A 27,911-nucleotide genomic window follows, 5' to 3' on the forward strand; every position below is an offset into this window, starting at 1 on the left:
AATTAGGCCGGGGAAATAACCCGAAAATGACGCGAGGTAACAGTGACAAGGAGCGTATTGAGAATTGGCAAGAAGGAAGCCAAAAACACGAAAGGTGATTAAGTGATGGAGGTGTAAGGTTTTATTCCTCCGCGCACTTCATTGTAAAAGAAAACTTTCAACTTCTGTGTTCGCAATGAAAGTTTTGTTTCACATGTATGTGAATCTACATGTCGGGAGAAAGAAGAAACGCAGACCTTCCGGTATCTTTTCTAAAACAAGATTTTTTTTTTCCTAGGCTCTGTCAAATTTTTCGCAGGAAATATCGATGAGACTTTTCTTCCCAATAAATTAAAACCAATAATTCCGAAATGCGGTCAGGGTAGAGAGGAGGGTTCTACACTTCTACCATCAAAAGTATAAACAACACTATGAAGATGATTTGACCTAGTAAAAGCGAATACGTGAAACACTTTTCACAAACTCTTAAAAAATTCGTCAAGAAGTATTAATTAGAATAACACTTTTGGTCTATTTTTAAAGGAAAAATGCTTCAGGACTTTTACACAATAGATCTCTGAAAAAGAAGCCTCGTGTTTGAAGCATTATTATGATTTTTTTCTTTCAATTCTTTCAGTTCTGGTTAAAACCAGATTAAGTAAAAAGTTACAATACAGTCAAATGTTTCAATTTCTTTACTGATGTAATTTTAATTATTGATAAAATGTTTCAAAATTCCACACTAAAAAGGGCTTTATTAGAACTACTTTTAAACAATTTTTCTTGAAATTGTCTGTTTAAAATTTACGAGTTTCTCGATGCAAAGATCATTTGAGAAGAAGAGGAGAAGGAGGAGGAGGAAGAAGAAGAAGAAGAAGAAGAAGAAGAAGAAGAAGAAGGAGAAAAATAGTAGGATTGTAATAATACTTAGTTAGAATAGATAACGCAGTAGGAATGGAAGCGCCGCGCAGCGAGGTAGCGGTAGTCTGATTTACGCGGCAAATTCAAATATCGGATATGTTGAGCGAACTTGCCGGGGCCGGCTAGTTAACTCCAAAGACTGGATTTCACTAGCGAACATCGGAGAACGCTATCGACCGCATGGATTTGTATATCATTGCCGGGCAATGGTATTTAACTCAGGATCTAATGATCACGCCCGGATCGATCCCTCAAAAGTCAAGATTTCAACCGCATTGCTGGCCCATCGCCTCCGTCTACCTGAGTTCTGATCGCAGAACAAAAGAAAGGGAATCCCATTCAGATTCGAAGCCAGTGCCCACGATGAATCGATCCGGCCTCTCGACACTTGACGTGATACGTGCCTTTATGAGCTATCGAAGCATATCATATGCAGTCTCTGTATACAGGGTGTCCCAGGATTAAGTACGAATATTGAAGGAGTCGATTCTTCGGGTCAAAAAAAGACGTTTTTGTGGAATAAGTTTCTTCTTCCAAAAACGCTTTCCCTGGGGGCCCCATTATTCCCCCATTAACCACCTATTACCCCCTTATTTTCCCCCACTAGTCCCTATTATCTCGAAAACGATGAGTCATAGCGAAAAAACGCAAGACACATTTTCTCAATATTTTTCAACGCTGAATCTACAGGTACCATCAAAAATCAGTTTTAGAACATTCAGCTAGAAACATTAATTTTGGCCACTCCTAGGTTCGAAACCCCCCTAAACCTCCCCTCAAAATGAGTTATCCCTTTTTTTGGAGGTTAAAAATGAAATGAGCGCTAAAAATAACCGCTAGTTTCCAATTTTCATTAATATTGGATGATAAATAATGTCACTCTATTAAAAAGACGAGGTTTTCCTCAACTTTAGGTGGCAGTGGCCCTCAGAGAATGCGTTTTCGGGAAAAAAGTAATACCACAAAAACGTCAGTTTTTGGCCCAAAGAATCGACTTCATCAATATTCGTACTTAATCCTGGGACACCCCGTAATTATGACCAGCCGTGGTTGATCCGGGCAAGTAACCTATTTTAGAAACGAGCAGGAATTAACTCGACTTATTTTGACTTTTCCCTCGTTGGGTCCTATAAGCATTAAGCTGTACTGCCGTGGTAGCGAAGAGAGCAGTAAGTACATTTCTGTATGAGCCATGGTTAGCACATGCTTTTATGTGTCTCGAGGCTCATACCAGCATGCACTTTTGCTCTCTTCGCTATCGCGGCAGTACAGTATCACCACGACCACATCCTTGAGGAACGCGGTTTTTCGATGGCCAAACTCATTACGTCATACTTTCTCTGTGAGGAATGAAATTTGATACATTTGACGTTGCATCAGAGTTTATGGGCGTTTGTTTATTTTTGATTAGCACACGGTTATTCGGTCAGTTCCCTGAGTCTGTGGCTTCTCATGAACCGGTTGACAAATAATTTTCCATGTTTGTATTTTTATTTCTGCGTGTGGGTGGGTCCAGTCCCAGTTTCGAGTTGAGGGAATCCGGGTGCTGCAACCGATTGGCCTATACCAATAAACGACGTATCGCAGCGTTGAATCTTTTTCGTTTTTCTTGTATACTTTAAAGCGTTTTTAAATAGTTAGTTTTCTTAGATCGCGGGTAGGTAAAGACTTTGCAGTCGTCAAAAGTTATCCGAAACGGGAGCTTTCAGTGAATGAAAGAGGGTCAATAATAAGTTTGCATTTATCAGGAAAAATCGAGTCAATAGTTTAAAAATCACATTGAGGTTTAATACTCAAAACATTTCAAATTGAAAACTATTTTAAAAAGGAATTTCTTCTGTAACTTTTTTCTTTTTTAATTAGGCAAACTTCAAGCTAAACTATTTCAATTAAATGCCTCGCCGCCATTTCAGTGCTCTTAAAATTAACGTACGATCGCTTTTTTATACTACTTCGCCGGAGATGTCAATTTTCAAATGTTGTTGGGGATCAAGAGTTGTGATACAATCAGACAATTCATTGTGTGTCCAAACATGGCAAGTGAAAATTTCAAATATCTTTGTTTTGAAACAATAATTTTTGAACTGCAAACTTCAAGCAGTCGAAACTCATGTTTAATTCGACAATTTTGGGTGTTTTTTTGAGTCCAGATAATCTTAGACCATTTTATGCTGCTCCGGAATCAATGAATCAGTTTTAAATGAATTGGAAATTAGGTACACTTTCCCGAGGGCAGTCAAATGTATACTTGTATAGTTCCAGCAAAAACTTTGCTTTGAAAAGTTACCCCACGCATGAACGTTGACGCGAACCAATGCAGCCGCAAAAAATTTCCGAGGGTGTCTTAACCTACTTAGCTGACCAAATATCTTCATAGTCATTAGCAAGATCACCTGTCTAGGATTAGAATAGTTGAATTTTAATCGAAATTCCTTCCATTTCTAAATTCCACGCACAACGCGAGACCCGATTTCCGGAGAGGAAGTGGGACCTTCGTCACCGGGTTCGGATCAGTCAAGTCGCAAGTGCAACTCCATCACCCCCTCCCCCTCCCCTCACTTCGAAAGTAGTGCCACCACCACACCACCCTCGAACCGGGGAACCCCTCTTACTAACCAGCAACTCCACCCCACGTCGCAACCTTCTCACGACGACGTGACCCTCGCTCCTTGAAGGGTTTCAAAGGAAAGAATAAATAATCGAAGAACTCGTTGGGAGTGCTCTTGCATTGCTGCTTTCAAGTTTGAAGGATGCATGGCCGGGCTTTTTGCGGTGGCAATTTTTATGAGTCGTGAAATTGGATATTCGTTTTTTTCGTGTCCTCCGATGCAAGGCTAATGCAGCATTCGAGGTTCTGTTTATGGGGTGGATGTAGACAGGCACGATCATCAATGAGAGATAATCTTACGAGCTACTCTGCCGTACTGAGGAAAAACGCCGTATGAATCTTCAGTCGTTGCCAAATATCCTTTCATAAAACGCAAATTTCCTGGTATATTAATGAATATTTTCTTTCCAACTTTTCAGATAATTTAGTTCACAATTTTACCTGAAGATTCTGAAAATTTAAAGGAAGAATATTCTTAACTTTCCTCAAAAATGAACATTTTATCGAAGAAAATTTGGCAACTCTCGAATGTTCATACGGCGTTCTTCCTTAACACGGCAGTATTTGTCATCTACACAGGAAAGCTCACCGGAACCGTTATAGATCACAATCATTGATCCGTTCAAGATAGTGATAATTTAAGTGTTCGTAATGCTCTTAAGACCTAACTCTTAGAGCAGTTTAAGAATTTATAATATATTGTTATTGGGGCAGTTAGTAACTGCTTGTTGTAGTGCAACTTTTAGCTTTGATAATGATCGCAAGGATCGAATAGCTTCGGCTCAAATTTAATCAATATCTTTTATAACACTTTGGCGTTGTACAATCACATAATAAATTCCTACTATCATTATTGGTGTGACGGTAATATTCATTTCCATGTTCAAATAGTTTAAAACTTGGTTGACGAAACCATGTATTTTCTTTCTTACCTATCAAATATATCCTTAGCAATTTGATTTTGATCAACCAATCTGACGCTGTTCCCTTATGACAGTTTTCGCAGGTTAGAGTTGAGTTCGAAATAAGTTTCTCAAAAGAAAAACTGCAGGGGTAACCTGCAGCATATGATTAGTTATATCATGTCTCCAAGTGTTCCGGGGAGCTTGAGGGTTGTATCATTTGTAAAACTCTCCAACTACTGAAATTTTCATTTCTTGCGCTCTGACGGACCCTTTCTCCTTGATTTTTTACCTCTCTATAGGTATGTTATGTATGTTATGTATATTTTTAAATTTTTCAACAGTATTTACAAGAATCTTGAAGTTAGATCCGACGCCAACGAACAATCCAAAGGTCAAAGGTCGAAGAGCGAGGAGAGGAATCTACTCTTTTTGCAGAGTAGACAGTGCCTTACAATTTAAGCGAGAGTAGACTATGCCTTTCAATTTAAGCGATCAGTGGATTTCAATCCACATTAAAAAATCAACGGCAGCTTTTGCACCGTGGGCAAGATTTCCCAACAAGAAGCTACTTAAGATATTGTGGACAAGGTGGAGAAATGGTGCTGGGTCCACAATATTTCGCGGGGAAATCAAAGCCTCGAGTTAGTTCCAAAGATTATAATTAGAGTCAAAAATACATTTTTTTAACTCTAATGAGCACCAGTGCAAAACTGAGTACCTTGACTGAGTTTTTAACGCACCTTAAATTGATCACCATCTATCCACCTGGTTACATACAGTTCGGGCTACTTCTCATTGTTTTTTTCTCAGATATTATGGACTATGTTCAGTTTAAGATGCCTCCCTTGAGAAAGACGTGTTGCTTCGGACCCCCTGTTGAAAAATTCCTCGATAGGTCGCCGATTCCGACATGCAACTGATTGCATTAAGGCGCATTGAATTGCGATCGCTTTCCATAGATAAGCATCTATCGGGAATCGATCGATACACCTCTCGTAACACATGCTGATAGAGCCCCTCCGTTCCGTATGCAGCCGCGCCGCGGTAAAACACCGTATGAATCTTCGCACGTTGCCAACATTTCTTTTGATAAACCACAAAACCTTGTGGATATTTTCCGTTCAGTTTTCCAGAGAGATTTCCTCGCGGTGCGATCTAAAATATCTGAAAATTTGAAGTAGAAACATTCATAATTTTTCTCAAAAATCTATATTTTAACAGGAGAGTTTTGGCAACGTTTGGAGGTTCATACGACGTTTTTCCTCAGCACGGCAGTACGGTACCCGCAACTCGGAGCCAAATTAGAATGGCGGGAGCGGGTTGAGTTCTTTAATCAGCGCACATAATGAGCTGATTTCGTGAACCCAGCGAGGTGCTGGCGGCTTGGCCTTAGCGGGGCTCCTATTTATTGCCCTCCTCCCTTCGAGCTCACAGCCGTTTCGGTGCTCAGCACAAACCGCGCAACATCAACGAAGAGTGAATGCGCGTGCGCGGTTTTAGGATAATACATCAATACTATGATGCAGCTATTTGAGTTGATCGCCGATGCCAAGAATGCGATGGAAGCGGCGCTTCATTTGATCAGCGGTCGACGTTGTCTGAACGCGCGGAAAATTGGGTTTTTTCAATCGGTTATGTTGGTTTTTGCCGGGAAGGGTGGCGACCGTGGAGCAACTTTGGATTGAATCGAAGTTCGGAGGAGGCTTTCAATAAATATTAATTAGCCCTCTCAATCACCCTCCATTGCCAGATTAGCGCAAAATTTAAGAGCTCTTAAGAATTTGCAATATGAGTCTGCAGGGCCGCAGTTTGTGCGCCTTAGAACAAAATCGTATTCGGATGGTTAGACACCGACCGCTCCCTGAAGTTATCAAACTGATTTTACTTACTTTCTCCTCAGAATTTTTTGTACAGTTTTCAAACAATAATATTGATTTGTTCCTCTTTAATTTGGACAATATATATGTAATAATAAAACGGTAGGAATTTCGAATAGCGTCGTGGTCGAGTCACGTGATTTCAACTTAAACCATCGATATCTGTTGAACACGAGTTTCTTCGTCTAATTTTGTCAGACACTGATGAACACAGCATGTGCACAGTTTTTATGGAAAATGTTGGCTTACACTGAATGGTGCTTTTGTTTCTTAAAACTTTGATTAGCATGAGAAAAAAGCGCGTTCATCAACAATGGGATGAAGTAAGCACTGTCATCCTCCCTTTTTAAGTTGTCACAAAGGAAAATTCCTGTCTCCATATTCTTATCATTTCGACTTTTATACTAATTCTCTCTCGATTCGGTTGATTTCATCCAAAGGGGAGAACAGAACCTCAATTGATGGCAAAAATACTAGATTAATAAATAAGAGCACGATGATGGATGAGCCGTATATACTTCAAAATGCAAAATCATATCTGTGCGGGTACATATGGGTAATCATAATCAATAAATCAATAATTTAAATCGTAATAATTGCATTATAGAATGGTCTCTTAATCGGTGGCGCAAACAAAAAGATCTTCTTTTCTAGAGTGTGAATTTTAAAATATTTGAGAGGATTATTTTTCGAAGTGTCATGGATGAGTAACGAGATGACATACTTAATTAACTTTATGCATGATAACCGTGACAAAAATAAATTAAGAAATGAACTGCCACACATCTCAAACTCACGAAAGATTTTAAGAAATCAACAAGGAAAAAAGGAAAAAAAAACATTGATACTGCTGTGCTGAGTTGAGTTGAATCCCTTATAGAAGGTGAAACAATTTAGGAATAAATTTCTGACTCATTCCTGTGTAATCCTTCCTTATTGTCAAAGATTATTTGGAGGATTACATTTCGCTGGTTGCAAAAATCATTCAAGTGAAATGAATGGAAGAATCAGGGGCACAACAGTTAACAAACAGAATGCTGAGGGAAATGGGAGAAAGTATAATACGGCGATGAGCCGATCAAGCATACTAAAAAATCCTCCAAACTGTATAGTATTCGCAACAGTTGGTATACCTCCATAACCCGAGATGTCTTAACTCCTCCTAATATGGGACTCTATTACTTCGAAAGAACCTTATGTGAGCTTCCGAATGTTGTCAAACTTCATCCTGATATTTTTCAAATTGATGAAAAATAAATCTAGCTTAGTACTCAAAGTCTATGGCCGATAGGAACGCACTAAAAATTGGACAAATAAAAAGAAGAAGAGAACAGATAAAGAAAAAAGGAGAAGAAGAGAGACATTCTTTTTCTTTCTCTCATTTCCTCTTTTCATCCTCTCTCCTTCTTTTTCTCTGCAAGCTCATCTCATTCCTTCTCTCCTTCAAGCTCTCTCTTTTCTTCTTCTTCTTCATCTTCTTTAGATGTCCCTTTTTCTTCTTCCCTTTCTTTGGATTTTACGTGCGTTTCTGTCTGACACACTTATATTGAAAGTGTCTTATACTGTACACATGGGTCTTTTTTTAAAACTCTTGATGTAAATATGACAGGTTACTTTAGGGATAACCATTTTCCGTTGAACGTTTCAGTTATACTAGATTAAATTGCAGGTTGAATTCCGTGAAAATGTCCGGAAAAAAATTCCAAAAGTATGCCAGTAAACTCGTATCTTATCAGAAGAAATCTAGCAACGTCTCAATATTCATACAGCGTTTTGGGAAAAATGGCCCACGGAAACACTAAATTAGTCGCGAGCCGACTTCATGTCATCTGTGCACTTGTTTCCGCATTCTCAGGCACAACGCCATTCAAAATATTTTCCCAAAAATTATGGTAATTTTTAAGCTCATCTGTATGTGGCGCCGACTTGAAATCCGGCCCGCTCTAATTTGCTGAGAGCACTTAACATTCTTGACTCTTAATTTAAACATTTCGGCCGCGCGACCAGCAGCGCGTCTCCATTGTGAGAAAGCATAAAACGAGTACCCACAACATGTTGCCCAAAATGATAGCGTCGTGAGGAGAGGCAAGAATCTTAGGACCGAAATACTTTTTCAACGAACAAACCTTTCGCATTTTAACAAAATTTCACGCTTTTGACAGTCTTTGGTGATCAAATAAAAATTACGAGGATATAAACGACATCCTAACCAAGCGACTCCTAAGATTTCCATTTAGATCATTGACAAGAAGCGTAGAGCGTCAGATATTCAACTTAATAAGAATTACAAGACACTGGTTGACTGCCCAGTCGTGGTTGCCACCTAAAACGTTGAACTAATTGTCGTCCCAATTGGCTTGGACAGAGTCGAATGAGATCAAGAAGGTATATTTTAGGCATAACAGACGTTAGACAATCGACTAAGTCCAAACGGAGACGAATAATCGGCGAATTATGAGTAGATAAATCGGAGCCGACAGGATTACGTTGGCGGCTAAAAGGTCACCTCACGATCCAGAATAGATTTGAAATGCTACATTGTTATCCGATAAAATGCCACCACCATAGGTGCCATTTGTTCCCCTTTTTCCCATTGTATTTTCAAAGAGTCGTGTAGGTATATAAAATTCAAATCTTAGACACCTGTCTGGTGAAGAAAATTATTACCATCGTGGTAGAACGGAATGCCAGCTGATTGAAACAGGTGCAAGTGCATCTGAACGCTTTGAATAGTTTCTGCGCCACTAGTGTTTAACTTCATCTGTGAATGAGGGTTAAAACCCTCTTACATCCTATCATTACAGCCATGTATTACTCTTTTGCATGCGAAAATTGGATCATTCGTCGGACCTGAGTATATATAATTTGTTAGTTTTTTTATTCTTTGTCTAATTCCTACATTCTTTTCTCTCTTTTGAAGTAAACGATCAGTGCAGCACATGATGATCCAATGTACTGAACAGAACTGAGAAGTGATTCTCAATATGAACACTGGAAAAAAACACATTGGATCTAGAGTCCAGACTCTTGAAAACATTGACAAGAAAAAATACTCTTGATTTAATCGGATTTTTGCTTGAATCAAAACGAAATCCGCTTAAATTAAGAGGCTTGGTTCTTGATTTAAGCTAGATTTGATTGAATCAAGAGTACTTTTTCTTGTCAATGTTTTTAAGAGTCTGGACTCTAGATCCAATGTGTTTTTTTTTTCCAGTGAACGATGAAACTGCAAAAATGACAATGAACTGTCTCCAAAACTATGAAATTATCTGCCACATACGGTCTCTTTAGTGGGTCACAAATGTCACGAGATGTCCATATCATCCGAGTCCGACAACTGCGTACTCTTTTTTATCCGTGCCAATTTTATCATAGTTAAGATTACATGAAGTGCCTCTTGGAGGGAAATTTTACTTCAAAACTATTGAAATCACTTTCAGAACCTCTACGTTCCGTATGAACATAAACATGAAATTTAAAATTTTCCACCCCCCCCTCCTCCAACTAACTCGTTTCACAGTGCGCAGTCTCAGATCCGGTACGCCACGCGCGAAAACCACTCGACCATCGATGTCACCGCGGATTATCGCGACGGAATCGCAAATTGTATAAGCTCGAAACTACGTGGCGGGCCGCTCGCCGGAGCCGCCCCTTTCCCCGCTGACTTGAAAAAACAATTGATCGCCCTGTATTTGTTGTGTATCACGCCTACGCCTCCCCGATCGCGAACGCCCAGATGTCCCGCACAAAGCAATAGTCAATCGCTGCAATCGCTGTGTGTTCAAAACCAAATGTGCTGTGCTAAGGAAAACGTACGATTGCCAAATTTCCCCGGATAAAATGTTTATTTTTGAGGACACTTATGAATATCTTTCATTGAAATTCATCAGATATTTTAAGTACAACTTTAAGATAGATTCTCTGGGAAATGGATCAGTTACACTTGTCACAGAATCGCGTTTTGATAAGCTTGATTCTTGTAGATCAGCTAAAAACGAGAAGATCAGTCCAAACAGCAACTTTCTACATTCAATATTAACCGAGATATCGCGCTTTGAAAAATTCGGTTTATGACGGCATCCACCGCGGTAGTGACACCCTTGGTTTCTTCCACTTTGCTCAGTTCCGAGTTTCATGTTGGGTAACCAGTGCACCTTTGCACATGTGTATCTTACTGACTGATGAAAGCAAGGTGGAAGAAACCAAGGGTGTTACTACCGCGGTGGATGACGTCATAAACCGAATTTTTCATATCGATATCGCGGTTAATCTATAAGAATCAAGCGTGGAGAACACAAATCTGTGACCAGCGCAACTGACCCATTGGAAGAAAAATATCCACGAGCGATCCAGGAAATATGTGTTTTATGAGAGGAAACTTGGCAACGTTCAAGGACTTATACGGCGTTCTTCCTTAGAGCCCTGCTGTGCGGTCTTTTCAACGGACCTCGAGGCTCAACAGAAAACGGGCATGTTAGGTTTCTACATGGAACCATTTGAATGGAGACTCCCCAAGAAGTGCAGGACCCTACATTGCAAGAGCATCGTAAGTTTAATGGAAACTGTGAGGAGATATGCGGTTTTTGCTCAGGACTTCGAACTCCGGACCACCTGGTTGGCGTCGCGGGGAAGGAAGGGGTAGCGCGTGCGGCCGGTAAAAAAACTCAGCGGTGAAAAAAAAAACAAGAATCCGGGAGCTTGATTAGGTCTTTTTCATCTTCACTTCGTCGTCCTGCCAGAAAAAAAGCGTGTCAGCATTCGAAATGCGCTTTGTTACGGATGTATCTCTCTGCAACTTGCAGCTCAGGTGAAAATTGGTTCGGTCTTTTTTTTAAGCTGAGAGATGTTTTGAGTAGCGAGAGGAACTGACAGAGCCCACACGACAGTCTTGATTATGGAATATCTTCGTTTAAATGCGTTTTGGTAGGTTGAACAATACTGGCTTTTGACGGTTAAAATTAGATGTTAGCCGTCGCGTTGACAACCTCCCAAGAATTTTTAAATATCTTAGGAATAAAAAAAAGTTTGATTGGATTGCATCAAAGGCGTGGCGTGCTTTGCCATTTATCTATCGATCTGCCATTGAAACCTATGGAAAAGGATCGATAAACAGGGTATCCGCAAAGAATTCTTTAATAATCGATGCTTTACCACAGCTTCAAATGGGGCAATATCGCTAATCGATCACTCACGCCTAGACACTGGAATGCATGCACCGGCACTGAATATCACACGTGATGGAATTTTTCCGTGGTCTTGAATAAGTACTTTATGGTAAAAAGTTTAGTTGCCACGGAAAAACTGGTATGCAAGTGCCCGAATCAGTGACAAGGCTTGAATTGTTGAGTATCTGTATTATCCCATTTGAGGCTACGGCAAATAATCGATTACTAGAGTGTTCGTTGCAAACACCCTGATATTCGATTTTTTTTCATGGGTTTAAATGACAGATCAATCGATTCATCGCACAGGGCATTACGCCACAGGCCCTAATATTGACCGCACGGTCCGGTCCTATAGAGCAAATTTTTTTCTTTGTGTACTTATAAAAATGATGCGCGCCCACGGATATGGTGTGCAATGTAATTTCTTTCGACCGCTAAACCAAAAATAAACGATGATCGATGTTCGGCAAGACAGGAGACTTCAGGTGATACGTTGCTCCGGCATCAGCGGCTTTTTTCCTAACCTTTCGTTTAAGTCTCCGGACTTTTCTTAATATAACGTGAGTATTTCTTAAGTGAACATTCCTGGTGTCTAATTAATAATTCCGAATTTCAAAGGACAGTAATCAATCGTAGGACGGATTCTATTTTTTATTCTTCATTTTGCCTCCTTTAAATATCACATAAATGTTATGTATTTCCCTAACATTTAACAAATAAGCGATTTTCGTAAAATTATTTAAAACATTTCAGACTTCGACAATCTTTAACTCTATTGCCCTTCTGATTGTGATAGGTTTTGGCGTGTAGGATATTAGTATTTTTCCAGACCTCTCGGACTTAATCCGTTTTTGCATTAAAAAAGATCAATATTAAAGTTTCCTTATTTAAAAGGTAAAATATTGAATTAAACAAAAATATTATACTTGGTTTCTACCTCAGAAACAGACAGTTTCACGGTTTTTTCATGGAATTCAGTAAAATAAGTTGTTTGGACTGATAGTCCTCTTGGAGAAAGACACATTCGCGAATCTGTAAGAATCAGTTCTTTCACCATGAATGGCCGTAGAACGTTTAATTTTTGCAATTAGCTATGGCCATAAACATGTCATGATGGAAGATTCGTTTTGACCCCCTGCTTTTCGGTACAGGATATCTCTATTCGCCAGCGAAATTGGCCTTGTATAGTTTAAGCGGCCACCCCATACATTTATCCTCTGCCGTGCGAATACTAATCGTTTGGGAGTTCTGAGAGGCATAATCAATTCTCGATTTAAATCACACACGCCGGGCTCAGCCAATAAATCGCGAACAGGTCCTGGACCCGATCTAAGAGAAGCCCGGATGATCGAGACTGTAGTGAGGCAGAACGAGTTGGACCTAAAATATTGTCGGTCTATATCAAACCGAAGCTATACAACGCACAGAGGGTCAGGTACTTTGGCAATTGAATGGGAATAAAATCTATTTGTAGGATCAAATCAATGGCACATGATACATTGATACATGGACGTGGTTTAATTTTAAGTGATAGTGATTCCGTGAGGCTACAAAGTTTTCTGGCGACACTTCATTGCCTTTGGTTACTCATTTACTCTTACAGTTGCCTGATTTTCAGTCGTCAAATAAAATAAAATAAACGCTTGGACGATTTCCTCTATAAACTGGCAAAAAAAATTAGTAGACAAATTAGAAGTGTGAATATGGCTCCTTAATTCTTTTCTTTCCTCACTGGAAAAAAAATACATTGGATCTAGAGTCCAGTCTCTTAAAAACATCGACAAGTAAAAGTACTCTTGATTCAATCAGATTTTTGCTTAAATCAAGAGGAAATCCGCTCAAATTAAGAGGCTTGGTTCTTGATGTAAGCAAAAATCCGATTGAATCAAGAGTACTTTTTCTTATCGATGTTTTTAAGAGACTGGACTCTAGATCCAATGAGTTTTTTTTTTTTTTTTCAGTGCTATTCTTCGTATTTTTATTTTTCTTTCAAATCACCATCGTAATAGAGCCCAATTTGACCAATTAATGCTGTACTAATACCACATATTTTCCTCAGTTTAGGTGAGATTTCCAGAGCGAAAACTTCGATTTATTCTTTCCCCGAAGTGCCACACAGCGTCGCGCGTAATTCATGGTGAGATAATGGTGGAGTAGAGCTCTCTTTGGAGCCTCGCAAGACAAATAGAACTATTTCGTTTGCATGATAGATGATGGTATCGAATCCACAGTGCGGCAATGGATCATTACAGAGAGGAATCCGCCGGCGGGCTTTCGAGTCGGATTCAAAATTACAGCCGGGCGCGCGCTTGGGGACCTGAGTCCCGGTGGGTTTGAGTTTGGGTTCGGCCCATCTTCACACATCGCGGGCATCCCAGCGTGTGAAACGCTGCCACCCTGCCCTCTAGATCGCTGTCTTCTGGCCGCTCCGAATCCGTGCGTGGCGTGCGTGCGTCACCTGTGCGTCACGCACGGCGCCCCCTCTTTCACGGAGAAAAAAACTTCGTGCATGAGACCCGAAGTTGAGGTCATTTGGATCTCTGAAGTTTTTGAATCAAGTATCCGAAAACATAAGGTCCAGCTGCCGAAGTTCGGGTCAGACCAGACATCTGAAGTGCTTGGTATGTACCGGAGTACTTTAGACGTATGACCCGAACCCTTCGGTATATATCAAAGTACTTCAGATGTTTGACCCGAACTTCGGCAGCTGAACCTCAAGTTTTCGGATGCGTGATCCGAAAACTTCAGAGATCCATATGACCTCAACTTCAGGTCTCATGCACGAAGTTTTTTTTTTTTCCGTGTTGAGTCGACACAAACGAAATAGGCATTTCCTATTCTGCGGATATCCCCGCTGTCCAATTCATAAAAATATCAAGCCTGTGTACTGAGTTGAAGCGGAAAATTTCTCTTCCTCTGGTTGAGAGGTGAGACTATGTTTCAATTTTCAATTTTTGAAAAATCAGGTTCATCCTTCAAATTGAGGACCAATCGCACTTTGATTTGCTTGAACTCAAAACAAGAACAATTTACCCCCTTGATTCTTGCGTTTCCCTCCATCATAAAACTTTTCCCTTTCTCTGACGGATTTAATCGTAAAGTATCTTACATATACATACTTTCATAGTAACGATCTGAGCATGTTCGACGTCTAACTCCAGAGTTTATGACCAACTCTTGGATTACGACATGGGTTGCTGTACCTATACTTCAGCCACATTCACAGCATTCCTTCTTTCATGCTCAAAATACCATTTAGAATGTAGGAATTATTAAAGAGTCAGAGGATTTCCTTGAGACGCCATTCCTTAGCGCAAGTAAAGCGTATACGCGAATGTATGTGGGGGTGGAATAAGGTTAGTTTCTTATGAATTTTTCATTGAACCAACAGAGGTAGAGAAAACTTCATTGCAACGTTTCTGAATTTCTACAAAATGTTCAATTTTACCCGAGAAACGCTACGGGCTACGCGTCTTTGTTGCGAATTCGGGTGGATTTTTTGCGCAAGAGGATTGAACTTTATGGTAAGGTTTACAGGGAATTTGCGAAAGAAACTGTACACGTGCGGGATTGCAAGGTTAAAGTTGTTTTTCTCTGATATTCATTCTTTCTGAATTCATTTCTTCGGCGCTATTTCTTTGCAGGGCAGTAGGTGTCTTACGTACAGGCTAATGTAACTCCAGAATTGTCCTTTACACCACTGCCTAAACCTATGGATAATTCGGTATATGCAAGCGACACACCCATTGATCACACCGATATTTCCAAGAATAAATTTGTCTCTTGTTATTCCGTCTTAAAATAGCGTTTTAAATTGAATCGACGTATGCTAAAACGTCCGTTGTCCAGTACAGGGTTTCATAATTGCGGTGGGTTTCTTTCGTCCCACGACACTGATGAATAGGATCGATTTCTTTTGTAAATGTTTAATTACACTGACGGGATTATTTATAAAATTGTTCTACATTTCTAACGTTTTAAACCATCTTGTGTCGTTAAATTACAACGAAATTGTCCACTCAAATTCTGAAACACTGCCTTAGACATCGGACGTTTTCACGCACGTCGATTCAATTGGTCTCAAACCCGAATGTGTATCGATGGCCAAGGTGCGAAACCACGTATCTTTGTTTGAAACGTTGCAAACTCCGGTCAAACTTCATGGACGCCTTGAAAAACGAGTCAAAGTAATTTATCGAAAACTTCCGAATGTTTCTTACTTCAGCAGGATATTCTGTAAAAATTTCAAGCTTTAAAGTTAGGTTATTTCTCCTCGAAAAATAAAAGAGAAGCGGAGATTTGGAAACATTACAATGAAGATACGTGGTTTAGCATTTCAGTCGTCGATACTTCATGGTTTCCTTGAAAAACTAGTCAACGTAATTCATCGAAAACTTCCGCATTTTTCCTTGTCGATTGCAGAATTCTCTGTATAAACCTTCCGCTATAAAGTTGACTTATTTCTCCTCGAAAAAATAAAATAGATGCGGAGATTTTGAGACACCGCGATGGATATACGTGGTTTCGTACTTCAGCCGTCGATATTCTGCGTCAGATCAACGACTGAAGATCGCGTCGACCTAATGCCATCGTCGAGGGAATTTCGGGTTGCGGACGAGTTAATTTCAGCATCGCTTAAGGTGAGCAATGCAAAGCTCGTGGAAATTGTGCCTTGCTGCAGTTCGTTCCCTTCTGAGGAATGGTCGGGAGGAATGCTGCCCGGTGCGCGTAAAAACCGTGATAGAAATGATCGGCGCGCCTGCGCGGGCCGACTATATCGTTGCGCGCCGCCGCATTCACTTTCCTAGTCCGGCGGCCGATAACTGGTTGATATTTAAAAATACACAGGCGCCAGATTGCCAAGAATAAATCTGTATATTTACTCGGGTTCATTTTCATTCATTTGGGTGAACTTTCCTGAACAACGAGGATAATGTACAGAAAACCTCGGATTATCCGAACCCTGGTTTATCCGAACTCCGGATTATCCGAACCGATTTTTGGGAGGACAATTTTTTTTTAAACGGGTTTTTTGCGTTGGAGTTGGTAGAAGCACTGTAACAGATTTGAAAAAATTTTAAAAGGCCAAACTTGTAAAAGCTGGTTTCGTGCTTTGTCTGCAGTGATTTCCAGAGATGATATATAATCCGTTTTTCAAATCGATTGAACAGTGCGAGAATCAACTAAAAAGTTAACCTAGGATCGGCCCCGCTCGTTTCTTAATGATTCCCTTCAATTTTTACCTTTAAAAGTGCAGTTTAAAAGCAAAATTTGGCAAAACTGTTTTCTTTTTCAAGCTCTGGCTTTCCTCTTTTTCCTCCCCTGCCTCTTCTCCTTTTCTCCTGTCCTTTACATTTAATTTCTTTCCTTTCATCGGTTTTTTAAAGCGACATATCCATACCCCAGGCTCTTCCCGAGAAAACTCTAGGTGTCTTGGTGGGCTAGACGTCTGCCATAGATTTCGATCTCTCTTCTTAAAAAACTCAAAATTTTGTCAAAGGACACAAAACCTGCAACAAAATCCATACTTGTGACTCTATTTAACCAAATGGCTTCCCTTAATGTATTTGATACACCCTTGACTCACTGCTTTCGATCTTGATTCATGATAATTCCTCTTTAAAAAATTACCCAAAGTAATTTAACGGCTCACGATAAAAATTCGAGTGTTCTGATTCAAAAATTGTACCGAAGGTGCCAACTTTCACTGCCGTGCTAAGGAAGAACGCCGTATGAACATTCTCGAGTTGCCAAATTTCCCCCAATAAAACCTTTATTTTTTAAGAAAGTTGTGCATATTTTTCCTTCAAACTTTCAGATATTTTAGATTAAATTGCGAACAAAATTGTGTACAAATTTTGGAAACAAATAATCACGATTTTCTTAGTTAATTAGGTTTTTACTGACGGAAATTTGGCAACGTTTGAGGGTTCATACGGCGTTTTTCCTTAGCACGGCAGTTCAGCCGATGAACTATTTATCGGTTATACGTACAACATATGAAGTTGTGAGAGAAGGTCTCCGATTTCAAGCAGTTCGCCTCGGACATTTTTCGTGGATTTGTTTTTTAACTAGACGAGTGGAAAATTAAAGTTAAATTAAATTGGGAGCACAAATTTGAATGACAACGTTGCTTGGAGGCATAGGAAGGAAGGAGGCGGAAAGATTGGCCGGAGGTAGGGGGCATGAAATAATTAAAAACGAACACGCTGCACTCATGCGTAGCTTCATAGGTTCGGAACTTGGGCACTTGGGCAGGGAGCCACTCACTCGTAAAATAGGTACACATCAGCCTTGTCCTCTTGAGTCAAGCCTCAAAGCTGCCCTCGGATCGAGACCGCTCCAAAAAAAAACCGTTCTTCTTAGGACCACTCTCCCGTGCTTTCTCTACCGGCTAATAACACAAATGAGGAGGAATGCAGCGTTACATACGGGTAAGAAACCTTATCGGTTCATGAAGGGCCGCTGAAGACGTAATCGAAACTTTCGATCATTTGAATAGGAATCGAATTTCAAAGAACGGAGGACCCTTCACACTTTCAATCGAATTCAATCGTTTAAGAAAATTTTAGGACTGAGGTAGGACTTACTAGGTGATTAACTGAATTTAAGAAAGCTAAAACAAAATTAAACAATCACAGATGGGATAATATTCCTAGATATTTATTGTATTTGTTTTCAGCTGGAAAAAGAAAAAAATTTTACAGGTTGGGACTATAAAGGCACTTGGATTTCTTTAATTGATTTGAAGGAGGGTATGGACTAAAATAAAAACGTGAACTCCGGCAACTCCGTTATTCGAGCGACAAACCCGTTAGTCGATCGACAAACCCGTGAATCAATCGAACCACGTCGATCAGTTCACGTTCCTATTTTTCGATAGATTAATGCCAATCGAAGCGACACCCGTTTTTTAATAATTTGTCGATCGAATCGAGGTCGATTGATTCACATTTTTATTTTTCTATCGATTCACGTCGATTGAATCCATACCCTCCATTTTTATACCACCAAAATTATTACGCTTAAAATTCATTTCAAGAGATAAGATGTGACTTCGGCAACGCCCTATTTTCACCGAGGCTCTACATCACACTAGCAGGAATTTAAATTTTCATTTCTCCTGCCTGAAAAATAGTACGCCAGCCTTAAAAAAAGTCAACTTATGCGACAATACGCATATATGGTAACTGGGACTGTGCGTCGGCTTGTCCCCGACTTGAACCCGGAACCTAGGTATTGAAGGTCTCCCCTCGCAAAAGCACGTTGCACACCATGCAAAACGGGTTCCTAGCCCGTACGCGTATTCAGAAAAAAAAGTTCAAAAGTTCGTGCAAAAACGAGGTCAACCCCGAGACTCGCAGGATAGTAATTTCTCATATACACACACCAACAATACTACCGTGCTAAGGAAAAACGCCGTATGAACATTCGAATGTTGCCAAATTTCCTCCTATAAAATGTCTACGTGTGAGGAAAGTCATTCATATTTTTCCTTGGAATTTTCAGGATCTTAGGGCGAAATTGCGAACACAATTTACGATAAAATTGGAAGAAGAATATTCATGAACTTACCAAGAAATTTCTGTTTTATCAAGGGAAATTTGGCAACGCCTGAAGGCTCATACGGCGTTTTTCCTAAGCATGACAGAATAAATGGGCATCGCGATACATGGACGGAGTCAAAGCAATAAAGTACATCAAAATGAACCTCGGTATTCTCATGGCTCAAGATATTGTGTATGGATACAGTTAAACTTCTTTTCGCTTAACGATGTCACCGCAAGATGACGCAGCATGAGTAAGGGGAGCTTAAGTGATACCTTCATCTGAGAATATTTACGGCGTGTTTCAGGCGCGATAACCCGAATGCACTGATGTAGATATTCGTCACGCGGGACCGCAAACGGTAGCGTACAAATGACCGAGTGACACTTGGACCAACGCTTGTGCTGGGTAAGAACCACGTAAATTCAATGACAGTTCTACATAGATCTGTGTTTTTTGCTTGGAAATACATTATACTCTAGCGTCTAAGCGCTGCTCATTAACACGAAGATGAATGGTCATGGTGTGGCCAAGCTGCACCAACAGGGTTGTCATTGTCACCCTATCCATTTGGTCATTAGAGCACTGCAATTCGCGGTCTGTTGTATTTTCGTCGTCACTGACTTTTTCTTCTTTTCAAATTCGACGGAGCGAGTATCATTTTTGAAGAGATACAGTTGACCAAGTTTAAAAGGCGATGATATAGCCGCATGATTAGCTGCAGGTTGAAGGTTCATAAAATTTGATGAGACATAACCCGCCAAAATAGTGTGCAATGGACATGGCTGCTTTCTTGTTTTGGCGTTAAAGTTACCAGGATTACTGATTGCGGGTTATACATTGGCAAATGATGAGGAACCATCCAGGAATGTTAATATAGAGTTAAATGGACGTCGCTACTTTCTTGCTCTGGCGTTTAAGTCACTAGGGTTACCAATTGCGGGTTGTGTACATAGGCAAAATGTAATGAGAAATATCTGAAACTACGAATGGTGAGCGCCAATATAGTCATAGTATTCAATGGATATGGCCACTCTCTTGTCCTGACGTTAAAGTCACCATTGTCACTGGTTATGTGCAGGTTATACATTGGCAAATGATGAGTGCTATGCAGAATCTACAGACGATGAACGCCAGTAGACTTTCATGAACATCTCTACTTTCTTGCTGTGGCGTTGTATTCAGCAGGGTTACCGGTTGCGGGTGATTCACGATGTCATAATTGAACATGTAACTGCTTAGTTTGTCAAAAAAATGTCCTGATTCTTACAATTGTATATCATGTTTTTGTAACTTAAACTCCCTGACCAAATAACCGAACTGAACAAACGTCGTCGTTTCCTTCACGAAAGAACGTAACTAAATTTCAGTGTTGCCAAATATCCCCTCGCAAATTGCATTTTCATCAAGAGAACCTTTGGAGTCCTTACCTGAAAATCTCATGGATTTTTCTATTGATCTCATGCAAAAGTCAGGCAAATTTTCATCTATAATTGCGCAGGTACATTCTTGTAAAAAATTGAATTGTTTGAGCCAATTTTGCAACCTTAGAGTAGAATTAAGTTCCTTCGTCTGGAATAAGACAATATTTCGGTTGGGTACATGAACCGAACTTCCAGTTTCATCAACCAAGACTCGAGTTTGACAAATTGAAAAAGAAATAGTGCAGGAATAGTTTGATAAAAGATGGTGGGAATAACACAGCCGATGCAAAAGAGATAGCGAATGAGGTGAACTTTCCTTCTCCTCATTCTGGGTACGATACAGTACAAGCTGCGAATATGACTGCTCATCAAAACAGGGTGAAAAATGGCTGCGTCAAGTAATGACTAACAACCTCCCCTGCCCCTTCACACTCAAAAAAATTGCTTTAATGATCCACGACCGGCTTTGACAAGTACTTCCCGTGTTTTTTCCCTTCCCCTTTCACAATGCATGGTCTTAAATTGGAGCACATCAGTCATTCGGTCTTGGCACAGTTGATGAGCAGTTAACTACCACCGCTTCATGATAAGAACTCTAACGGGTCTATATGCCATGTTGGGTCGAACAGGTGATTGCCGTTGCGCCGCGCAGTTATTCATGCAAAAATTGTTCTCCCTATTTTTAGTCCGTCTGAAATTCGGTACTACTGACTGATAGACACGGACAGCTATCCAATTAAGTAAAAAGGCGCTAATGCCCTCCAGCTATTAGTCCGTAGATACGATGTATTCGCCGAATTTTCGAAGCGACAATTCTTGAAATGAAAGTCCAAGATTTAAAATACCTTTAATCGCGACGCCGTACAATTTTCTGATACGGCATGCAAATATCTTAAAACTGTGTCTTAATCTTCACTTTGTTTTCGTGAAGAGCTCTCTCATAAAATGAAAATGTCGGTCAGGATTTTAAAATTTTCATTCTTAGTTTATCGCAACAGTGCTGCTCCATAAACTTTAATAAGTTGTTAGCAAGGCTCGCAGTAAATTTCTGAGAGGACCATACAAATTGAAAAGATCATACTGAGGTACATAATCGAAACGAAAACAAATTTGACTCTTCCATCAAGGCTGATTGACACTGGAAAGTAAGTACACAAAAATCACGATAGAGACCATGTTTTGCTAAGATGCAGGTTTTACTAAAAAATTGTTGGCAAAAACGGGTCCATTATGCTTCAAAGCACGCCTTATGGATGTTTCTTAATTTCCAAAAATTGTATTTACTAAAACCTGACTTGATAGCTGAAAATATGATAACGCAAAAATTAAACGCTTTTGACTAAAAAGGCAACCCGTTGCGTCTTTACTTTTCCTACATTTATTTTGTGATTTACGAAGTAAAATTTTTAGAACACCAGCTGAAATGTGCCTCTAAGTGCAACAGGTAGATCCCAAAATATCCTCTTGTTTTCCCCCAAAAAATTTAAAAAATAACCAAAATATTAGAAAAAGCTGATATCCCAATGTTTGTTTACATCCGGTGCGGATCCACTCGAAATACTTCTTTTCGTCGTTGAACCTCTAAAAAAAAGGCAATATCCATCTACTAAACGTGCAATTTTATTGGCCTATTTATTACGCCGTTATTGAGCAGACACGAAGGGACAAACTTGATTTCCTCATCGAATAGCTCGTTAACCAAAAACCACTCCAACAAATTCGTAATGGACACTTACAGTTGATGATATTTTTCCGGTGAGCTGCCCACAAGGTTAATCCAAAATCCGATCGTTAATCCATCTCATCGGGAAACTCACCACTCGTCACATACTCAAAAAATCACCCGAAACGAAACCCCTCCGAGGAAACTCCCACACTACATCGCACAACACCACTGATAAGCGAGGGGTAGGTAAACCGCGCGAAACACTGATAAGCCACCACTGATAACACCGAGAGCGGGAGGATGCTAACGGTCGAGCGTGCGAAAAGAGCGAAAAGGCGACGGACGAGGACGAGGGGGAAACAAAACACCGGTCGTAAAAAAGAACCGTTGAGAGCGGCCGCGAAGAATGCCGGACCGGATCGCGCGAAGGACAAGACCGCTGGCACCGGAGGCGGAAACTAAACTGAACTGACAAAGCCCGAGCCGCGGCTCAGCGCTCCTGCTCCGAATTGCCCCGAAAGGAGGGGGCGCACCCGCTCCGGCACCCCCCCCCCCCCCCGCGCGGCGGCCGGGGCAGGTAGGGATACTCGGATTCCGCTCTTACTTTTTTGTCGGATCCGAGGATTTCTTTCTGCTCATCCCGTGAGCCCGCGAGCGTGACGCTCCGATTGACTCCGTGGAATTCGTGGCCGCATATCGCACACCTGTTCCCACCATGGGGTACAGGTGGACCTGGACCGCCTAGGCGCGGCGTGTGCGCTTTCGGAAGGGGAGGGGGGGGGAGGGGGTGAAATGTCTCCGTTGATTGGATTTTGGCCGAGTTCGTGATTTCGATCTTGCACGGTAAAAACTGAATTGCTGATTTTTTTTTTTTTTAATTCATAGAAAATTGTATACATAACATTCAGTATACAAATATTCAAAAGAAAAGTTGCACTTGAGAACTCAAGTGTATGGGAATAGCTAAATAATGAGAGATTAATCATATCTTAATCATAAAATCAATAGAGAGTATAAAATCATAAACATTTCGGTCCATATGAAGTCTCAAGTCTAATAAATTGATGGGTTAATTAGTCGATACGAATAATTATTCGTAATATTAACCTAACTATGAATTGCTGATTTAACAATTAAATTGCTGAAAAAAAAAGTGGCTGCGATATTTGAACGTGGATTTCACAACACAAAAATGCTACTTTAACCACTATTTTGAATTTTTTTAATTTTATGAACATAAGCAATTAACCAGTCGTTGCTTTACCATACATTATTTCTAACTTATGATAATTGTATATGTTTCCTCTAATTGGAAGTTAAAATAAATAAAACTCTTTAAAAAAAAAAAAAAAAAAAAAAAAAACAACAACAACAACAACCTCTATTGTGAGCTAATTTATCCACGGGGGTGGTTAAAGTAGCATTTGTTTGTTGTGAAATCTACGTTGAAATATTGGAGTCACTTTTTTTTAGCAATTTAATTATTAAATCAGCAGTTTAATTTTTTCCGTGTGCGGAATGCTACGTGCGATCAGTGTTGCGGAAATGGAAGGGTGCAGGAATGTGGATTTTTTGGGGGATTATTGTTTAAAAATCGAAAAATGCGGATCGATTAGAGTGTAGAAATCAAATTTTCTGGACATCGATTCGAAAAGAACAATTTTCTCTGTCTCTGCTAAAAAAATCAATGCATAGGATAGAATTCTCTGTGCCGAATTTCAATTAGCTGATGAGTGAAATTCTATTTTCCATGAAATTTCGGTGATTTTTCGCGGGTGAAAAAATCATCACAAAATAGAAAATATAATGTCTGTAGTACAGACTTGAGCCTTTAAGAAAAGCTTAGCAGTAAAAGAAAATCGGAAATATCGCAAAATTCGATTCGGTCGGGAAATTGGGGTACAAAATCGATTCGATTTAATCGATTGAAAATCCGCATCCCTCGCTGAACATTAAATTAGCAACAAGATTATAAGAGAGTTCCTGTAAATCAGAGTTATATCTGTAATGTCTCTAAAATATTTTAAAGATTTTCAGTATGTTGTAAATGACATGTTGAAAATAATTTTTTTTACGCGTGTTAGGATGATGTCATTAAAAAAAAAAGTTCTACAAACTTCCCAACAATTATATCAGCAATATTTAAAATTATTTTACTACGTTTTTTTAATACAATTTAAATACGTTATTTATGCGTCGAGACTCCTCATCGAAGAATTATCTGAAGCAACCGCATAACTCACTTATCTGCATACTGCTACGTTATCGATTGGGTTTTTCAATGATGCAACTATTCGGCCTTTGAGGCCACGCTAGGAAGTATCTTTTCACAGTGAAGGCGTTTCTTATGCGTCGTCACTCTCCATAAAAAAATTATCTGAAACTACCGTATTTCTTGTTAAGCTCACAAGCTGCTTGACTGATGTTGATTGAGGTTTTCAATGATGCAACTATTCGGCCTCTGAGGCCACACTAGGAAGTATCTTTTCACAGTGAAGGCGTATCTTATGCGTCGTCACTCTACTTAGAGAAAATATTATAAGTTCGCCATAGAGCCGCAACTCTTTGAACGAACTATCACAGCGTTACACGCACCAATCAAAACCAAGCCAAAATGGCTTGAACTTTATAAGGGATGTTCTGCTATCAAAGAGGAAAAATCACGGAAATTTTAGAATTTTTCTGTCTGGAATATTTCCACCTACAATACCCCAGTAGCTACGGCCGCCTCAAATCTTCAGTATAATTATAGTTTACTCTGAATTTCGGCAACGGTCTTGGACCCTCACTCGTGCAAAATGACCTCCTCCCATGATTTTAAGCATTTATATCATTCATGCCTTAAGGACTTGGCCTGGAATGACCATGAAACTTGACCATGCCTGGAACTTAAGGCCAGAAGAAAACAGCAGGCGGTCTCAAATTTTTCAGTTTAAAAAACTAACCCTCTTAGACTCCCAGAAAATCTTTCTTCGCCTTGATATCTCGATATTTTAAAGAACGTGGAGGAATTTAACGCTAAAAATTTTAGCCATTCTTCGTGAGTTACAGTTCATAACCGTATCCAAAATTAAAAAAAAGACTATGATTTGCCCCATTAATGTGGGGATAACGTAGCTTTGCTTGAGAATACTTTAGGACTAAAACTCTATTTAGAGAAAAAGCCTATTCTTCACCCTCGCGAAGCACAATAATCCCTATACACAGTCTATAACGGTTTAGCCCGGTATCGTTTTATACTTTGAAAATCATTTAACTATCGCGAAAACAATAATTGCATGGATGTTTTTAACCACTAAGTCGAATATTATTTGGGGGAGGGGGAGAGGACGGAGTAATCTCTCGATATTTCCGGAGACTTTAACGAACGGCAACAAAAACAAACTAAAATTTCTGAAACCTGTTGTTGACTTTTACTTTTCGTCCTTCTTTCCCCCTCTTCAATCTGTTTTTAGCTGGAAGAGAAAAGGGGGCGTATTTGCCCCCTCCCCATCCGTTAAAACCGACGCAGGCTGGAATAGGGTCCGTCTTCAAAAAATCTCGGTGGCCAGACTTTTTACCCAATTTTGTTTGATCCAAATTTTTACTGTCCATTTTTAGAGTTTGTCCAATAGTTTTTTACCGTGCAATTCTCTATGAACCAATAGTTTACTTAGTTCAGTTACAATCGTGCAGGTGCTCAGATTTCGCCAAATAATGGAATGTAACCCTTAGATGCTCAAGCCGGGTCAAACTAACCCGATGATCGCTGAAAACACGTACCCCGCGTCCCCGCGGGTTCTATGAGGCTGGAACAGTCGAACTTTAGATGTAGGTCTATACAAATACATCTGAAAAAAAGAATAAGGCATCTAATGAAAAAAGGAGAAAATCAAATATCAACAGATCTGAAGATAGGAGAGACGCTTTTGGGTTTGTTTCTTATGACTTTTCTCTCGAATCAGAGCGACAATTCATTGGCAGTATATAGCGGAGCATTTGCGAGTTCACGCATCGTGCCATAGCGCCTTCAATTTTGCAAATGCAACACGGACATCCATCAAGCACGTATAGTTACATCCCTGCGCCGTCATCAGCGCAATCAGCGCCTTCCCTTGCTCCATTTACCTATTTTATTGGTCCGTTTGTCTTATTTTGTAGTTGTTCTTCAAGCACAACGTTAGTAAAACAGTCGAAGATTGGAGAGATGTAATGGAGCCTTGTTTTTTACTTTTTCTCCCGAATCTGGTGATACCTCATTGACGGCACAGAGCGGAGCATTGCAAGTTCACGCATCCCGCCTTTCAATTTTGCAGATACAACATGGACATCTATCAAGCACGACTATTGGTATATCTGCGCCGTCATCAAAGAGAGTCCTTTCTTACTCTATTTCCGGGTTGTGTCGGTTCCGTTCTGATTTGGAGAGGTGCTTAAAGGGCTAGGTGAGCGACAAGGCCGAAGTATAACTTAACTAGGATTAGATTAAATTGGCGAAACTAGGTATAGGGTAAAAAAATTGGGTTAAGTGTCCAGCCACCGAAATCCCACTTGTACCGAAGGGAATGGATGAGACGAATCATATGGTAGGTGGATATTATTTTTGGATATACAAGAGCCTAAGTACCTCATTTTTTTCTGTGCACTATCTTTCTTTGCACTTATCTTCCGCGGTCGATTAACAAGCGGACGCGTTGATAACGGCGAGTAGACACAACTATTTGAGCTCGACGGATGCCCGTGTGGCATTCAATAAATTGAAGGCGTTTTGACTTCCGGTGCATTAGTTGAAGGCGGAAGCAGGTTGATTGATGGACGTCTGTAACGATAAACAATGGGACGCGCTTGCTACGGCGCCTTGATACAACTATACAACCTCGACGGATGTCCGTATTGCGGTCAAAAAATTGAAGGCGTTTTGACTCCCTGCTCGTACTACCTGTAGTTGATTCGATCGACAGACGCGTTGGTCGGCGGAGACAGGGACTTGATGCAATTTATTTGAACTTGATGGATGTCCGTATCGCACCGACTGAAGTGCGAAACGACGTATCTCCATTGCGGTGTTTCAAAATTTCCGTTCTTATTTCATCTCTTCCATGAGAAACAATCCAAATTTACGACTTTCAATTTTGAACCAAATCTTCTGCTATCGAATACGAAAAATCATGGAGAATTCAAGTTTTATGTTGACCAGCTTCTCGAAAGAAAGATAAAATTTCTAAGGAAGTCTGCAACGTCGCAAATGGAGAAACGTCGTCTCACATATTGCCCAAAAACATGTATGTATAAAATTGAAGGCATTGTGTCATTCCTCTCTCAACTTAGATTCGTCTGTAACGATAAACAATAGGACGCGCTTGCTACGGCGCCTTGATACAACTATACAACCTCGACGGATGCCCGTATTGCGGTCAAAAAATTGAAGGCGTTTTGATTTTCTGCTCGTACCACCTGTAGTTGATTCGATCGACAGACGCGTTGGTCGGCGGAGACGGGGACTTGATGCAATTTATTTGAACTTGATGGATGTCCGTATCGCACCGACTGAAGTGCGAAACGACGTATCTCCATTGCGGTGATTTAAAATTTCCGTTCTTATTTCATCTCTTCCATGAGAAACAATCCAAATTTACGACTTTAAATTTTGAACCAAATCTTCTGCTATCGACTACGAAAAATCGTGGAGAATTCAAGTTTTATGTTGACCAGCTTGTCGAAAGAAAAATAAAATTTCTGAGGAAGTCTGCAACATGGCAAATGGAGAAACGTCGTATCTCACCTTGCGCATTGATATGTGAAAGGTTGAAGTAATTTTGATTCTTCTCCCTCTGCATCT

At 40.1% G+C, this 27,911-nt stretch overlaps 1 protein-coding gene across 1 annotated transcript in view; it reads right to left on the bottom strand.

Moving 5' to 3' along the window:
- sprt (PDZ domain-containing protein sprite) overlaps positions 1–22,564 on the bottom strand; it is a 126,426-nt gene extending 103,862 nt beyond the window's left edge. The window contains exon 1 of the mRNA XM_072302814.1: positions 22,164–22,564. The gene's annotated coding sequence lies outside the window, so the exon portion shown is untranslated. The remainder of the gene's footprint in view (positions 1–22,163) is intronic.
- Positions 22,565–27,911: the final 5,347 nt, after the last annotated feature.

The sequence above is a fragment of the Bemisia tabaci genome, chromosome 7 (genome assembly GCF_918797505.1).
Source record: "Bemisia tabaci chromosome 7, PGI_BMITA_v3".
NCBI lineage: Eukaryota > Metazoa > Arthropoda > Insecta > Hemiptera > Aleyrodidae > Bemisia > Bemisia tabaci.